We start from the raw sequence: 14,230 nt of genomic DNA on the forward strand, positions 1-14,230 counted from the left end.
TGAACTTGATTTGAATCTGATTATCTATTAAAAATATCAGAAAATTTATGCACTCGCTTTCATGATATATAGATCAAGATAACTCTGGAAAACTTTTCTCTTTTCAAATGTTTGCTCTGGAGAGGGGAGGGGGGCATTTTCAAACGTTTGTTAATATTGAACATAAAGCCTTTTCAAGTTACCTCCAGCTTGTGTGTAAAAATTTCTGCAACAACCTTGAAACCACCTACATGAACCCTTTTTATTAGTCACCTTGTATGACAATTGGGCTTATTATGATCTGTTAAAGAGTTGGCAACAATTGCATTGTTGTTTCCGCCAAGCGTTTTTCCACTCTCGCTTTTCGTATAGGAGCGGCAGTCAGTGACCACTGGGAATTCTCCTTCCTCCCTGAGTTTCTTTGTCGTGGAAGAGATGCTGCCAAAGTACGATACGCTCTGCTGGAGAATAGGTCGTCCCCATTGTTTTCAGAAGCATGGCTGTTGGTACTTTGACCTCTGCTGCTACACACTGCACAGTTTCAGTGCGACGCTCATACTACAAACAAGTGCTACGAGAATATTGCGCGGCAGAACATGAATAGTCGGTATTAACACTTACGTAAGTACTCAGAAAAAACAATTATACTTATTATGATATACATTAAAAAGTTACATTTCAATTTTAACCGTCTATACTTGGATTATTTATTAGACTTTACATTACTATGATTAATATGCTTAAAAGCAAAAGAAATGACTAGAAAGCATTTCATTAGTTATAATATAATATGTTAAAATACCTTAAGAGATGCATTATATTGTATTTTAACATAACTTACTATATTATTCACACTTAACTTGAACAATTGGCTCGATCAGAGCACAGGGGATTAGGGGCAATTCGAAAATTTTGTGGACCCTGATCTAAAAACTAATTATTGACCAAGGTCGTAATCTTTTGATTCATTTTTTTTTAATCATTATTAAAGTTCTTGTTTGCAATATAAGAGCTATGAACAATATCTAGATGTGACATCTTTTTAAGCATCGAAAGGAGCTTCAGTTACAGATCTTAAATAGGAAATATGTCCAAAATGACCAGAAGTGGACTCGAATCGTTTGTGCACTGAGCGCCCCACTCGATAATCTCCATTCCACTTGAAAATAGGTTTTGTTTCTGTTCTTAAAACCATGTCATTTGGCTTAGAAATAAAGTTACGGAAATTACACCCTTTTTAATACAAAATATTTGGTGATTGTGGTTTCGGATTCGATTCTATTAAATGCGAATCTGGTTTGCATATTATTTTAACTGCTCATGTAGCATGTAGCTTAAAATTTAAAGCAAATGAGAAACAAAGAAATACTCTGTTTGGAGTATCATGCAATCTGTATAGATACTTCAAATGATATTTCAACGCAGTTTGTGCTCTTAGGCCACAATTAAGTAGTTGGCGACTAAAATACTTCTTCCTATTATTTAATGAAAATGAAATATAATCTTCGAGTTTCACGTCCCATGGTTATGCAGGCTAGGCTAAAGGAGGCGGTGATGATAAAATAATGAATGAAATGGTGCAATGAAGAGAGTGGGACGAAACGGGAGAACCCCGAGGAAACCCACGTACACGGTGCTTGTCCACCACAAGGTTCACTTGGCGCGAGCTGGGATCGAACCAGGGACCCTACGTACTAGAGGTGAACGCTCTACCACTGAGCCACCACGGCCCTTTTATATTATTATTATTTAATAGAAGACTTTGCTTCTTACTAAATAGCTATAATGTTCCTTTGGTTCCCAACTCGATTCCCCGATAAAAAATTATGTGGTTTCATAGGACATGAAGTTGTAGGTGTATGTCGTACCTGAAAATGTTAAAACTAAAAACATAAGTTGATGTAGGTGAATCGATTTCAGTAAGTTTCTTATGAATTAATTAACTTTAAAAAATGTAAATGTGCCTAAATTTACTAATTTTGAATACATACGCATGTTTATTTTTCATCTCATTAGTCATGACTTACGCTTTTCTTTACTGTTTTGTTTTGGTGTTCTATTTTATGTTTGAGTCTACCTTAATGGAGATTAAATGTACCAATTCAGGAGCATTATTTGGAGAAGGCAGAGGAGCAATTGCTCCCTCCCTCCCATCTGAGTTTAGGAAACCAATGCTTTTCAATAAATTGTATACTAATATACTAGTAAAAAAACGTTGAAGTCATGTCGGTGAACTATTTTGCTCCCCATCTCTGGCAAAATCTGAAATGACGAACTGTCCCAAGGTACAAATACATTTTTCAAAGGGAAATCCTGGTTGCTGGAAAATTGTGTACGGTTTTAATTCGCAGAGTAGATAGTACTGGATCTGGTAGTCAGAATTGGTTGGTGTTGTGTCCTAGTTGTAGTAATTTGAAATGAAGCATGTCTGACAACGGAATTAAAGATGAATGTTGAATGATTTACGCTCTCGCTTTTGTTGCAGGAAATATTGATTTCATTCAATTTGTGAGAAATACACCGTGTCATTGATGTTACATCGAGCTGTGGGTGTACATCTTTATTCACCTCAGTGTTGACAAAAATTACTTAAGATACTAACAAACAAGAAGCCGCGGTGGTTTAGTGGTAGAGCGTTTACCTCTGGTACGTGAGATCCCTAGTTCAATCCCAGCTTGTGCTAAGTGAGATTTGTGATGGACAAATACAGTGTGAGAGGTTTTCTCAGGGTTCTCCCGTTTCGTCTCAGTTTCTTCATTCCACCAATTTATTCGTTTCTCATCATTACCGTCACCCTTAGCCTCGGTGCTAACGTAGGTCGTTAAACTAAATTATTTCATTTCATTTTACTAACACACAAAGAAACAAAACTGCGTCTTGCTAAGTATCTTCCAATACCCCAAATAAGACAGTAATAATATGTAAAGCAAGAAATAAACTAACATTGCCTCTGCTCTGAATGATATAAACATTTTCTTTCTTACCAATAAGCATATCGGTTAGATTAAATTACTTTTTCGCTCACATAACAGTATGAGAAGTTAATGCACAACTCTCAGGTTTTCAGAAAAATATAGTCACTCGATAAAACTTTTCACTAAAAACCGGAACATCCAATGAAAATCTACAGTATAGTCATAGTTAAAACCTTGCGTTTTTCGTAAGGCTACCATGTTTTCAGAGCATGAAATCGATCCAATTTTCTGAAATTTTCGGGACAAAATCTTGAATCAAGAACATCTTTAAAAACACACTTTCATCTGAGTGGCGACATCACTTATAATTACAAGCCATTACAAGTAACATAATGGACACAAAGCGAAACTTAACTACCGTGATCACAAGGCGAAAACTCCACAATACCAAAAGTAATAAATTACAGCAACAGTTTATGTGTAAATGTTATCAGATTATTATATTTTCTTTCTTTGTCGACAGCAATCATAATCACTGGGCTTACTCACAAAGGATGCCGCGGCATGTGCTGCAAACAACTTGTTGGTTACAGCTGTCATTTATCTACCTATATATATACGTATATTTAAGATAAGCATACAGAAATGACGTGTCTTACAAGCTTGAATGCGTGGATCCTTTTGACGAAACTCGACGTATGCCAGGGACGTAGTGGGGCATTACACCAGTGGGCCTATACGCAGTATACTCTCGTGTAATATTTATATAGTCCAACGTATTCTCACCTTAAAGTAAGAATGATTGCATACATGGGGTGGGGATACGCTATATTTTTGAAAATGCTCGAACTTATACCTACCAAAAATTTTAGCCTTACATCACTGGCGTACGCCACTGGTGATACATGAATAAAATAACCAATGACTTCCTTTATAGTTTCCTTTGATTTTCTTCACCACTACCACAGACTAGTTGTCGAATTTCTTGTTAAGAAAAATACGGTATATTAATGCTTTTGGATTGAATATGCACATGCAGTGATTTAAATTATACGCTCTTAGGAATGAATCTTATAAATTTTGTAGTCAAAAATGACAATTATTCTGTAAAATAAAATAATTTATTGCTTACGAAAAAAATCAGTTCATATTTGTGTCCAGTCTCCAGTTGAGAGAAAGTCGGGACTAGAGGCAAAACGAGAAGACTAGATCGGGATTTCTAGTAGGTCTTGTTTTAAATAAGTATCAAATTAATTCAATAATACGTTGACACTCACCGAAACTGAGTGGCAGAAAGTAGATTATTCCTATCAATGGAGTATAGATGAGTAATAAAAGCAGGTCCAAGAAAGAAGATGTAAATTTGGAACTATCCCGGCTAAACCGGAACTTTTGGGATTCGTATACTAACGTTAGGTAAGTTCATCGTTAATGCGTTACCAAATAATCAATCACCACTTCTTACTGGTATATATGTTTACACTACTGTGTGTTACACGCACAACATATCAATTCTTCAATTGATGATACTCCAGTACTCGATAAACATAGATTATATGTCAAACCATGGCAAATGTTATCCACAATATGGATAGAACATTACTATAAAACCATAATCACAAATAAATTCTAATTTTCCTTTCTCCTGCATTACTTCCGTTGACCTTTCTTGTCAACCTCGCATACTAATAATTTACAACGTGATTGCCAACCTACCTACAACTTCCTTACAAGTTGTTATTTCCTGTGTTTTGTTTGTTTCTGTGGAAATAAAAATGAGAAGGTTGCTTTTTTTTAAAAAAAAAAAAAGAAAAAAAGAATACGTGTAAATTTAGTTCAATTGAATTTGTCTAAAATTTAAGAAAGTCAAAATCATACTTTATTTTCAAAATCATGGCATGGCAGCATTGGCATACGAGAATGAAAACCAATACACTGGACCCCTTTACTGCGAAATTTTCCGGGTACCTTTCCATATCTCATGTCCAGAATTTGCTGGTACTTTCGAAACGAGCTAAAGTTACATATTTTGAATAAAAACTCGATGAATATGCTCATCTTACAAAAAAGCAGATGCTGTTCATAACCTTAGCGTTTTGTCGTGATTAAACCAAAATTAAAATTGTATTAATTCCAATTTAGTTAATAACTTTAGAGAAACTTCCCATCGTGAAGATCTAGGAAACAGTTGTTTACGTTCTCATTATTAAACTCGATCGATTATGGAAAAATTAAAATAGTTCCCCCCATATGTGCATTCCTTTCAGTATTTGAACACGTTAAATTTAAGCGACGGCATTGAAACATTTAGTAGCAGAAAATAGAAATGCTTGATAAGCGTCTATCCAAAATATTGTCTTTGAATTAAAGAGAAAATTTCGCGATTATAACCCATTTAGAAAATAGAATAATTAAACGTTCCACAGTTAAACTTTCTATTCTAAAAGAGAGAGATGATAAATGAAAATGAATGATTACAAAATAATTGGTGGAATGGGAATGTTGGAAGGAACAGGAGAATTTCGAGGAAGCCTATCTACACGATATTGTCCACCATCAAGTCACATGGCTTCGGATCAAACCATGGACTATTTGCAACAGAGGTGAGGACTCTATCACAGAGCTATTGTACCCACTTATGCCATTGTGTTAAATATGACGCTGATGAGTGAACCGTTGATTTGAGAAACGTCAGACGTCAGCCGTATGCCGAAAATGTGTTTATATGTAGCTTTGATCCTTGAAGTGTAGCTACACCATTGGGTTGTAATATGTCAGAATTCACGCTAATAGTTCGTCTAATATCGAACTGCAAGAAGTGTCCCTAAGTTGAGTAACGTCGCAAATCATTGACTTACGGCATTATTGACATTATTGACTTATGACGTTTCTCAAATCAGCAATTCAAGTGTAATTAAGGGCTGTGGTCGAAAACCGTAATAACCCTTTCTACGTTTTTATTTACATACCTGATGCATTTTCATGAAAATAATTTAATAATCGCCGCCGCAAATATTAATTTAAGCACATAAAGTCTTTTTGTAAAGATTAATTAGAAAGGGAAATCGAGTAGGCGGTTACAAAATGCAATTTTGCACATTAATTTACATCCTGAAACGCCTTATCCAAAAATGTTATTCTTGTGGGTTACCAACTTTTTAGACCAATCCCTTATGTTAACTCATTCAGTGGATACTCTTGAAATGGTGAGTATAACTTCCCTCGGCTGTCTGTCATCCCAATATACTTTTAGGTATGTATTCGAAAGAGAGCATATAGTTTCCAAACAAGAAACAAATGAACTAAAAGCAATATATATAGCCTATATATAATGAAAGTGACTATGTTTGTGACTTCATGCCTCTTTCCACATGGATGAGGTTCAGGCCTGGGATGCCGAACGGTACAACGTAGGGTGGAAAGAGGCAGGAGATATAAAAATAAACGAAACCTAATAACTCTTGAACCACCAAACCGATCTCGATCAAATTTTCACTATAGATGAGGTTCGGGCCAGAGATGATTTCTATCATTTCATTTTGACAGCGCAATTTAGGGTAGCGGGAAATATTTAAAACGATCAAAAATTATCGATATTAGTGCCAAATCCATAGTTTCTTGGGTCGTTGAAATAAACAGCGACACTTTTGATGCCGTTTAAATCCAAATTTACCCATTTATATCGAAAATGAAAAGTATTCTCCCTGTGCGAAGAACGAATATTCTGCTGATTAAGTATAAAATAATAGATTAATAAGAAACTGTGAAAACTCAAACAAAAGAAATGCTCCATGTTTCCAGTTGGTATGGAATGGAACGTACGACTATATGTACCAAAGCAGACGTAAGGGTTCTATCTCTGAGCCAGTACAAGAAGTTTATTTAAAATTATGGAACTTTCCGTTAAGGTGATTCAAATAGCGAATTAACAAAACTTTATGAAACAGTCATTGAAGATATTAAACTGGTATGCAGATAGACTGTAAAATACAGACAATACATTGATATACAGATGGACAGACAGACATTAAACTAATATACAGAAATCAGGATTATAAACTTTGGAAGAAATAAAATGAAATATTTCAGTTTTACGTCCCACGTTATGCTGGCTAGGCTAAAGGAGACGGTGATGATGTGAAATGAATGAAATAGTGGAATGAAGAAAGTGGGAGGAAACGGGATAATCCCAAGAAAACCCACGCACGCGGTGTTTGTCCAACACAAACTTTACTTGGCTCCAGCTGAGATCGAACCAGATACCCCCATGCACCAGAGTTGAACGCTCTACCACTGAGCCTACGCGGCCCCTAGCTTTGGAAAACGTCAAGTGATACGTAACAAAACAACACCTCATATTTAATTAGCTAAAGAACCACGTGAAATACAAATATATGGTCTGAAGACGCTGATATGAATCATAAAAATTACAGCGTCTGTGTTTTTAGGATTCACAGAAGACGAACACATCTCTTAATCTTTGTTAATGGATATTAATTTTTATGACCTGAGTCAACGCAGCAACCTTGACTTTTTCTCCCTTTATTTACTACCGCAGAGCAAACTTCCTGCCGTTAAACTGCATTTGTATGCAGGAAAGTTAAAGAGAGATATTTCAATCTTGGTTATGATCTAAAACTGCAGGAAAATCTACTTACCGCTTAATTATTTTGTTCTAAGAATGCGTTACTATTTTAAAATGTTATTTCATGAATTTTTGATACGGACTAGAGTAGTTTATCTACTTTTCTGTACGTGGTAATTAATAGAACACGTATCACTATATCATTAGTGCTGCTGTCATTCTACTACTTTTAGGACAGGTAATAGTTGAGAAGGTTGTTCAGTTAAAAATTGACCGATTTGGAAATGCTGCTGTCACCCGTGTAATTGGGCCAAAAACATGAAACCGGAGTGGTTATCACTGTGTTGCCTGAGCTTGCAGGTACCGGAACGTCATTTTGGGGCTTGTGAACAGGCCCGCAACTAGGGTTTCTGTCACCCGGGGCAAACACACAATTCGGCGCCCCCCCCCCCAGGTTTAGTCGAAAAGTATCACTTACTTATGGATTGCAACTGTAAAAAACATTCTTAATGAAACCAGTTATATCGATTTTTAAGTACTTCAATCAAACTTAAAAATATATTACATTCCTTATGTGCTCACAAGTTTTAAGAATAATTTTGTACATACATTTTGTTTTAATGTTGTATGAAGAAATCAAAACAAAATGAACTAGAAAATATCTGCCACATTATACAGTTATTAATTGAAATAACACATTTAGCTTTAATAACCATATGTACATACGCTTTCATATTAAAATAAGAAACTAATACAAAATAAACTAGAAAATATCTAGTATACCTACATCATAAAGTTATAATTGAAATAACATTTAGTTCTAATCAACCCAAAAATAATTTTGCACATAAGCTTTCATTTAAAAATACAAAAACAATACAAAATAAACTTGAAAATATCTGGTATATTATAAATAGAGCAACCCAAAAGCATAAAAAGCATAATAGCAATTTAGACATATGGTTGGTATCTTTAACATGGGTGTGGTTGTCTAAGGGTCCGGAAGAAACTAATTTTAAAGAATAATAAAGCATAATTTTAGAAAATAAAGCATAATTTAAAATATATAGCATAATTCTTGGAAATTCTATTTAACTGCAAGTTTAACATATACTATATTAATATTTTTTTAAAAAATATTTATAATGCAAAATCATTGAGAACATAACAATGCAATGTTCTGAAAAGCTTATTTTTATTTCTGTAAACTTTTCGGTGTAATCCTTTGATGTGGAGAAAAGAAGAAAAGAAAAGAAGAAAACTTTCCATCAACAATGAAGCACACAAGAACTCCACACTATATTGTTATGTGTACCTCTCGAACTTGAGCACTTTCTGTACTTTTTGTGCACCTTTCTGTATACTTTCTCTTTCTGTATATATGCACCTCTGAGGTGCACACAAGTGATAGAAAAAACTGATTCGAGCAAAGCATATCTCTTTACTGTGCATTAACTAGAAAGTTCATTAAATATGAAAGAAATTGCTTTATAAAATGTTAATAAATAGATCAAGATATTTAGATTATTTAATGTATAGTAAATATTATACATTATACACGATTAATGTAAAACAATGATTGAAATTAACAATAAAGCATAATAAAGCATAAGTTGGACTGATAGATAACAATTCAAAGGCCTCGAAAAGCTCTCAAGCAAAACTAATAGATAAAACTTCATACAGCCTTCACTCGCAAAATCCCTTGGTAGGCGTACAAGAAACAATTAAATACACCGAGGCATGTAACTTATCTTTTCCGCCACAAAACTGCCCTCTAGTTTAAAAACATTGCAGCAATTGCGTAACATTACAGGGGGTGCGTCTGAGCTAAACTCTTCAACCACCAGCAAGCAACAAAAATCGCTAACTTTTCGCCCCCGCCCCTATTGATAACAGCGTTTTAAACTTCAGAGCTGTTCTCAATGGAATTATAGAGCTTCTTCGTGGCTAAGCGGTTAGCGTACGCGCCTTTGACGTGGGAGACCCGGGTTCGATTCCTGGCGGGAGCTTGTGTGGTTCGGATTCCACGTTAATCAGTAGGTCCACGTCTCATATAGCCTTGCTGCTGAAAGGGACGTTAAACTCAAAATCAACTCAACTCAGTGGAATTATACAGACAAACAGCTCCTTGTGGTAGGAAAAGGAAAGGGGGCAGATTCTCTGTGGTCGCCCAAGGGAACAAATGCATGCAATATTAGATTTTTAATGTATGACATTACACCTATTTAGATGAGACTCTCTCTCTCTCTCTCTCTCTCTAAAAGAGGTCCCATGGAAAAGGCCAAGTAAACTTTTGATTTCTTTTAACCTCTAGAATAAGTTCCTCAAGGGAAAGGGTGCGATTTTTAAAACAAATGATATACTATCTTCTTTCTGGCGCCCCCTCCAACCACGCGCCCGGGGCACGTGCCCCCTCTGCCCCCCCCTAGTTGCGGCCCTGCTTGTGAAATACTTCCGACGAGCTCTTTTCCACGAATTTGTTTGAATAACCGAATACTGAAAGAGGGACACGAAATGTTTGATCAGCGGAGTGCCTAAGGTATATAAAATAACAAGTAGCCCCAATTCACGTTTCGAGTTTTTATTTACGGGAGGTATTATTATCGGGAGGTATTGAATATTTCCTGTCTTCCTGCTTGGTAATTCGCGCTTTAGTCGCAAAACTGGATTCGGAATAACATAATTATTTATGAATTTCCATAGCTTTCCAAATACTAAGAATGAACATACTTCTGAAGGGATGAGTCAATATAATATTCGAAAACAATGTTGTAAATTACAATTAATAATATATGGGGGCAAACTTAATTCAAAATATTCAGAGAATATAGTTTTTATTCTACAAAATGATAGAAGAACCTGTCCGGTTACTAATGATATGAACAGTTAACCTATAGTATGTAGTAAATGAGTTCTGTCACAAGTCGCTCTGTGGGGAGCATCCGTCCTCTAAACGTGAGGCCAGGTTCGATTCCCCAGTATTCCAGCCATCAGACCCTTCTGTTTTTCCAACTGTAAATACAATCTGTACTGTAAATGTAAATATATTCTAATCAAGGGTTTCTCAACCTTTTCCACCGGCGTATCAGAAAAGCGTATTATTAACGATTACTACCATAAGTCGTACGTACAACCAACAGCGTCTTGCATACCACAGGTTGAGAACCCCTGGCCTAACCTACATAATCAACTTCGTGATTTTAAAGAATCTTTTAAAAATAGAAACTTAAATTAAACTCTTGAGCTGTTCCCTAGAAGACTGCTTTAGCTAATTGATCAAATTTTGAACTGTGCGAGCATAGATAGTTTACAAACAAGATGATTAACATTGGTGATATTCTTGAAGAATAAAGGCCGAAAAGCTGTCCATATGTTAGCACTCATTCCTCTCAAATTATGAGATAAAATTACCAATTAGTTTATATTTTAGTACAAATAAAACATCAGCTTTTATGTCTGTTAGAACCTCACTTTAGCAACACTGCACAGAAATAAACTAAGGTCTTGTATGTAGTATTAAAAAAAAATTGAACCCATCCAGTAAACAACTATAGGCCCACTAGTAATAATAAAGTGGTTGTTAAACGGATAACACAATTCCGAATATTTTTAACTCTCTTGTGGCTATAGTCTATAATTAGTTTACGCGCCTTCTAATGGGAAACGAAATTTCGATTTCCGTTAGGAGGTGTGTAGGAGGATCTCTGTTAAGTTGTAAGTAAACTTCTCACGGGGCCTCGGTGCTGAAAGGAACGATAAACTCCAAACCAACTAACCAACTTTTCTTTACAAATTCAAACTGGGAGATTCTGGACAACAAACCACAAAAGAAAACATTAACAGTGCATTTGGGCCAAAAATGGCGAATGAACATACAATTCATGGTTGGTTGTCAAATTTAGTTCCGTTGATACAGCAATGGAAAATGAAGCTCGTAGACACCTAAGAACGTCTTGCTCGGATGAACTCCTAAGAAACATCGTAGAAGCAGACCTTCAAAAAATAGAGTTCGTGCCATTACAGACGAATTAGGCACACACTATATCCTTCGGCGTCTACACGAAATCTAAAAAAAAAAAAAAAAAAAAAAAAAAATAATCATGGATTGGGCTTATAGATGGATGTTCCGGTTTAGCCGGAATCGCCCTAGACTTAGATCATCTGTCCCACAAAATTGTTCAAACTTCCCAATGTCCCGAATTTTATTCAAAACTTAAGTTAATACGATGGTAATATTCGTGCACTATTCAAAACTCACAACTTGTATTAGTTAGAAATTTTCAACTGAGAGTAATCTATATATTTCAGGTGAGTGGAGATCTATCATTTAATTAATTCTGAAGGCAAGTGCGTATTTATGATTATACTGTAGATTTTCATAGTGTATCTCGGTTTTTAAATCTGAAAAACTGGGAGCCCTACTCAGGAGTACAACATGAGTTGTCAACATCATCCCCAAAACTAGGAATGGCCAATTCCGAAATTTTTACTTTCCGGAATCCCGAAAGTAAAATCAGAAAAAAATCCAGATTTCGGAAAAATTGAGATGTCAGAGAACTTCCAGAATTCGGAAAATCCTGAATTTTCTAAATTCCGGATTTTCCGAATTCCGGAATTTTTCCGAAATCCGGAAAGTGAAATTTCCGATTCCCGCGAGGAGTATGTTAGAACTGGACAAAAAAAAAGGTTTGTTCAGTGTAAATGTGAAGGCATTGTTCTCTGGTGTTAGGAGAGAGTACGCCATAAAGGCAGTAGAAGAAGAAATGAATGATAATATTATAGAAAAGTGGAGAAAGTGATAAAAGTCCCAAGGTTGATTTGGGAGAATAGTATGTGTATCATGGGTGAAAAAGTGGTGAAGATAAAGGAAGAGCTAAAATAGAGTTGCTATTGAGGCCGGTATTCGACGAGATTGTAATGAACAAGTGGCAACATAAAGCGCAAGAAAAGGAAGACAAAATCTTCTAATGTTTTTTAAATATGTAGACGATTGTCTGGGAACATGGAAAGCGACTAGCAGGCAATTGGAGAATTTTTAAAAACGAATTGGGAATGAAGGAAAAGGAATCAAGTTAGAGACGGAAGTGGAAGAGGATAATAAGACAAACTTCACGGATATGATGATAAAAAATGTCGATGGAAAATTCCGGACAAGGTGGTACAGAAAACAATACTCTGCGAGGATATACTTATAACAGCATAACTTGTTATATACAGGTCCTCAATCATATTTTTATCTATATCATATCACTAAATTCACTCAAAAATAATTTATATTGTATTTATCTTTCCGTACTTTATGGTGGCACACAATTATTGAAATAAAATACACTTCTATGATTGCGCATACATACTTTATATGGTGGTTCGTGAACTATTATATCGTTTATTTATAAAACGTTGTTTTGACAACTCATCAACTTAATATATTAGAATCAATTTTGATTCTATTTCTTTTTTCGTACCTTCTTCTTCTTCTTCTAACTAGGTAGTGCATATTTAAAATCACACAGTGCCCAGAAGTATAATGAAAGATATTTAGAATTATTGTTACATACTATCATAAGAGAAGTGAAGAAGATGTATGAAACAAGAGGAACTTTATAAGTATCATGACAAGACGGATAGAAATGATAGATACTGATGATGGAAGAACGAAAGAGGGCATGAAAATACTATACCAGATACAAATTAGAAATGGAAACGGAATAGAATATTTGAGGTAAAAGATAAGAAACAAGTAGTTAGAAAAGACAGAAGAAGAAAAAGAGTTGGTTTGAAATTGAGAACTTAGGTGTTAATACAGAGAGTCTTAATGCGTTGCTGAGTAAAGGAGCAATCATAATATATAGAAAAGGAGGGTGTTAGGCGCAGTAAGAGAGAAAGGAAAGAGTGAAAATAAAAGAATACATAAAGACAGAAAAAGAAAAAGAGTGTGATACGAAATACATAAGAGAAACATGAAATAAATTCGAAGAAAAAATAAGACAATCTAAAATGGACGTCACATTAAGAAGAAAGAACAAAGTAATATAAAAGCATGTTAAAGAAACAGGACATAAAGTAGATTGGGAAAGAATAGAGGGACTGGTGAGGGTAAAAGGAAGTATGATACGGAAGTGGTAGAAACTTAATGGTTAAGAAACATAGGAAGGATTTATCGATAAGTTGGACGAGCGGGCTTACGATTCAAGAGTTGTAGTTGCAGTGCTAGACAAAATAGAAACAAAGGAAGTTACTACAAATAGGTAGCTGTTCAAATTTAGAACAAGTGTGTAAGTTGTTAGGAAAAGCATGTGAAATCTCGTAATTAAAAATTGAAATTTTGCATCTAATTAAAAATTTATGTTTTGTATAGATGGAAGTAAAAAGTAAAGGAAAATTTGATTGGCTCTGGGAAGAGTGGACGTATCTTCCTTTAACTTTTTGTAAATAGTTAGGTTGTTACTCTTGGACTGATCTTTCATAACGTGTCTGATGAAGGTGTTACACAAGTATTATTAATATATATTTCTTGCTTTGATCAGTTTTGTTTTGGTGATACTATGCAATATTTCCAAAGCTATGATGAATAAGATACAAGATTTGTTTCATCTACCGAGCATGTCAACGGTCGTTATGACACAGCGGCAACCACGCATAGACTCCACGGCGACCTCGCAGAAACAACAGTGTGTGTGTGGTCACGGATGATCGCGAGGCAAATGATTGTCTATGTGCACCTGCACTAAATTTATTGCAGTCCATT

The 14,230-nt window shown here is 35.2% G+C and overlaps 1 protein-coding gene across 1 annotated transcript in view; it reads left to right on the forward strand.

Moving 5' to 3' along the window:
* Nucleotides 1–415: 415 nt before the first annotated feature.
* Nucleotides 416–14,230, forward strand: part of LOC145662820 (uncharacterized) — a 131,192-nt gene continuing 117,377 nt past the window's right edge. Inside the window, exon 1 of the mRNA XM_081728716.1 lies at nt 416–600. The gene's annotated coding sequence lies outside the window, so the exon portion shown is untranslated. The remainder of the gene's footprint in view (nt 601–14,230) is intronic.

This window comes from Thermobia domestica, chromosome 10 (genome assembly GCF_964235325.1).
Source record: "Thermobia domestica chromosome 10, izTheDome1.hap1.1, whole genome shotgun sequence".
Lineage (NCBI taxonomy): Eukaryota > Metazoa > Arthropoda > Insecta > Zygentoma > Lepismatidae > Thermobia > Thermobia domestica.